Source organism: Halichoerus grypus, chromosome 5 (assembly GCF_964656455.1).
Source record: "Halichoerus grypus chromosome 5, mHalGry1.hap1.1, whole genome shotgun sequence".
In the NCBI taxonomy this organism is placed as follows: Eukaryota; Metazoa; Chordata; class Mammalia; order Carnivora; family Phocidae; genus Halichoerus; species Halichoerus grypus.
In genome coordinates, this window is record NC_135716.1 from 14,970,006 (window position 1) to 14,974,534 (window position 4,529).

Consider the following 4,529-nt stretch of genomic DNA (forward strand, 5'->3'; position numbering starts at 1 on the left):
AACACGGTCATCACAGTGGGTTAGATTGCACATTTGGGCACAATTTTGGGAAGTAATTTACTGGAACAATAGCTTTAGAAAGCAGCCTGTACTCAGCTACCAAGAAGGCAGTGGCTTTTGATTCTGCACCTGTGTGATGAGCCAGCTGGTGTCTAGAAAGTCAGATCTTGAAGGAACGGTCTGAGCTTCAGTAATCACAGGCCACGCACTCAGAAACCACTGTTGAAGGATGTGACTTCAGAAGCTTAGAGACAAGGACTTCCCAAAACAAAATCTCTAGGCCAGACACTAGATACTAGAGGGGGAAGAAGGGAATTTCTATTAAAACTAGGAAACCTTCGTGAGGGCTACCTCTGAAATACTTTGTCCTCTACCTTATAATACAAATGCCCATATTCATCTTGTGTCTTTTTTGTCTCCCTCTAGCACTAGTCGAATGAAGGAAGCATGGTGTTTGTGCAATGAATAAACACACAAAATTTTTAAAAAACTGGTGGTGACATGGGTAGTATCTATCCTTACACAACACATGGGGACGGAGGGACTAGAGCGAGATGAGCAAAGCCTTTAAAAATGAAATCATTGCCTGCTTTAAGAATGAAGTCAAGGCTCTGGGAGCAAGATGGCGGAGGAGTAGGAGACCTGGATTTCGTCTCCTCTCAGGAATTCAGCTGGATAGGGATCAAACCATTCTGAACACCTACAAACTCAACAGGAGATCGAAGAAAAGAATAGCAACAACTCTCTGAACAGAAAAGCGACCACTTTCTGGAAGGTAGGACGTGCGGAGAAGTGAATCCGAGGCGTTATTCGGAAGGATAGACGGTGGGGGAGGGGCCTCCGTCAGCCGCTTCTGGAAAGTGATAGAGCCACGGAGCACAAAATCGGAACTTTTAGAAGTCAGCTCCGCTGAGGGACGTCACTCTGGTGGCGAAGTGGGGGGTGGAACCCTCGCGGGACAGTGTGGTCTCAGGACCCTCGGGGTCACAGAAAGACCGGGGGTGCCTGAGTGCGGCAGAGCTCCCAGGTATCGGAGCAGGGAAGCCGGCTGCAGAGACGGAGCCCAGGCGCGGGCTCTCAGCTCGGGGTTGCTATAAACCGTGATCCGCGGCACAGTCGGGCCACTGCTCCTCCAGCAGGGACCCAACAAGCGGCAGATCCGGGGAGACTCACCTTCTTCCCCCGGGAGGAGAGGCGCGGGAGCGCACCGCGGGGATCTGCTGGGTTTGGAGACTCCACCCGGGGTCGGGTGCCGGATAGAAAGGCGCGGTCACAGGCCGGGTGAGCGCGGAGTGTGGCCGGAGGCCGGGGAGACGGGGGTGACTGACTGCTTTTCTCTGGGGGCTCGCTGAGGAGCGGGGCCCCGAGTTCTCGGCTCCTCCGGGGCGGAGACTGGGAGGCCGCCATTTTCACTCTCCGCCTCCAAAGCTGTACGGAAAGCTTGCAGGGAACAAAAGCTCCGGAGAGCAAACCCGAGCAGATTACTCAGCCCGGACCGGCAAGGGCGGGGCAATTTTGCCTCCGGCAAAGACATTTGGGAACCACGGCAACAGGCCCCTCCCCCAGAAGATCAGCGAGAACAGCCAGCCAAGACCAAGTTTACCGATCAATGAGAACGGCAGAACTCCAGCGCTAGGGGAATACTGCACATAGAATTCATGGCTTTTTTACCATGATTCTTTAGTCTTTCAAAGTTAATTATTTTTTTAACTGTCTTTTTTTCTTTTTTCTTTTTTTCTTTTTTTTTTGAATTTTTCTTTTTCCCTTTTTCAACCAACATCTTATCAATCCCTTTTTTAAAAAAAAAACATTTTTATTTTTCATTTTTAAAGTCATATTCTATCCCTTCATAGCAGTTACCTGTATTTTTGGCATATATATATAAGTTGTTCTCTCTTTAAAATCTTGAGATATTTTCTTCTAACAGATCAAAATATACTCTAAATCTCTAGTGTATGGTTTTTTTCTACTCCCCTGCCTGATCACATTCTCTCCCTTTTTTCTTTTTTTCTTTTTTTTTTAATCCTCTTCTTTCTTTTTTCAAACAACTTATCAAATCCTTTTTTAAAATTTTTTATAATTTCCATCTTTACAGTCATATTCCATCCCTTCATCATATCAACCCTTATTTTTGTACATATATAAGTTTTTCTTTCTTTAAAATTTTGGGAGGGACTTTCTTTTAACAGACCAAAATACACCCAAAATCTAGTGTGTGGCACTGATCTATAAACCAGCCTGATCATATTTGATCACATTCTGTTTTTGTTTTGTTTTGTTTTGTTCTGCTTTTGTTTGTTTTTATCTTTATCTTTTTCTTTTTTCTTTTTTTCTTTCCTTTTCTTTTTTCTCTCTTTCCCTTTCTTTTCCCACTGCTTCAGGTCTTTTCTGATTTGTTTAGAGTATATTTTCTGGGGACGTTGTTACCCTGCTAGCATTTTGTTCTCTCATTAATCTATTCTCCTCTGCACAAAATGACAAGACGGAAAAAATCACCTCAACAAAAAGAACAAGAGGTAGTACCGACTGCCAGGGACCTACTCAATACGGACATTAGTACGATGTCAGATCTAGAGTTCAGAATCATCACTTTAAAGATACTAGCTGGGCTTGAAAAAAACATGGAAGTTATTAGAGAAACCCTTTCTGGAGAAGTAAAAGAACTAAAATCTAACCAAGTAGAAATCAAAAAGGCTATCAATGAGGTGCAATCAAATATGGGGGCGCTAACTGCTAGGATAAATGAGGCAGAAGAAAGAATCAGTGAGATAGAAGACCAAATGATGGAAAATAAAGAAGCTGAGGAAAAGAGAGATAAACAACTACTGGATCACGAGGGCAGAATTCGAGAGATAAACAATACCATAAGACGAAACAACATTAGAATAATTGGGATCCCAGAAGAAGAAGAAAGAGAGAGAGGGGCAGAAGGTATAATGGAGCAAATTATAGCAGAGAACTTCCCTAATTTGGGGAAGGAAACAGGCATCAAAATCCAGGAAGCAGAGAGAACCCCTCTCAAAATCAATAAAAATAGGTCAACACCCTGACATCTAATAGTAAAACTTATGAGTCTCAGAGACAAAGAGAAAATCCTGAAAGCAGCTCGGGAGAAGAGATATGTAACCTACAATGGTAGAAACATTAGATTGGCAACAGACTTATCCACAGAGACCTGGCAGGCCAGAAAGGACTGGCAGGACATATTCAGAGCACTAAATGAGAAAAATATGCAGCCAAGAATACTATATCCAGCTAGGCTGTCATTGAAAATTGAAGGAGAGATAAAAAGCTCCCAGGACAAACAAAAACTAAAGGAATTTGCAAACACGAAACCAGCCCTACAAGAAATATTGAAAGGGGTCCTCTAAGCAAAGAGAGAGCCTAAAAGCAACATAGACCAGAAAGGAACACAAACAATATACAGTAACAGTCACTTTACAGGCAATACAATGGCACTGAATTCCTATCTTTCAGTAGTTACCCTGAATGTAAATGGGCTAAATGCCCCAATCAAAAGACACAGGCTATCAGATTGGATTAAAAAACAAGACCCATCGATATGCTGTCTGCAAGAGACTCATTTTAGACCCAAAGACACCCCGAGATTGAAAGTGAGAGGGTGGAAAACCATTTACCATGCTAATGGACACCAAAAGAAAGCTGGGGTGGCAATCCTTATATCAGACAAATTAGATTTTAAACCAAAGACTGTAATAAGAGATGAGGAAGGACACTATATCCTACTTAAAGGGTCTATCCAACAAGAAGATCTAACAATTGTAAATATCTATGCCCCTAACATGGGAGCAGCCAATTATATAAGGCAATTAATAACAAAAGCAAAGAAACACATCAACAACAATACAATAATAGTGGGGGACTTTAACACCCCCCTCACTGAAATGGACAGATCGTCTAAGCAAAAGATCAACAAGGAAATAAAGACTTTAAATGACACACTGGACCAAATGGACTTCACAGACATATTCAGAACATTCCATCCCAAAGCAACGGAATACACATTCTTCTCTAGTGCCCATGGAACATTCTCCAGAATAGATCACATCCTAGGTCATAAATCAAGTCTCAACCGGTACCAGAAGATTGGGATCATCCCCTGCCTATTTTCAGACCACAATGCTTTGAAACTAGAACTCAATCACAAGAGGAAAGTCGGAAAGAACTCAAATACATGGAGGCTAAAGAGCATCCTACTGAAGAATGAATGGGTCAACCAGGAAATTAAAGAAGAATTAAAAAAATTCATGGAAACCAAAGAAAATGAAAACACAACTATTCAAAATCTTTGGGATACAGCAAAGGCAGTCCTAAGAGGAAAGTATATAGCAATACAAGCCTTTCTCAAGAAACAAGAAAGGTCTCAAATACACAACCTAACCCTACACCTAAAGGAGCTGGAGAAAGAACAGCAAATAAAGCCTAAACCCAGCAGGAGAAGAGAAATCATAAAGATCAGAGCAGAAATCAATGAAATAGAAACCAAAAGAACAGTAGAACAGATCAAC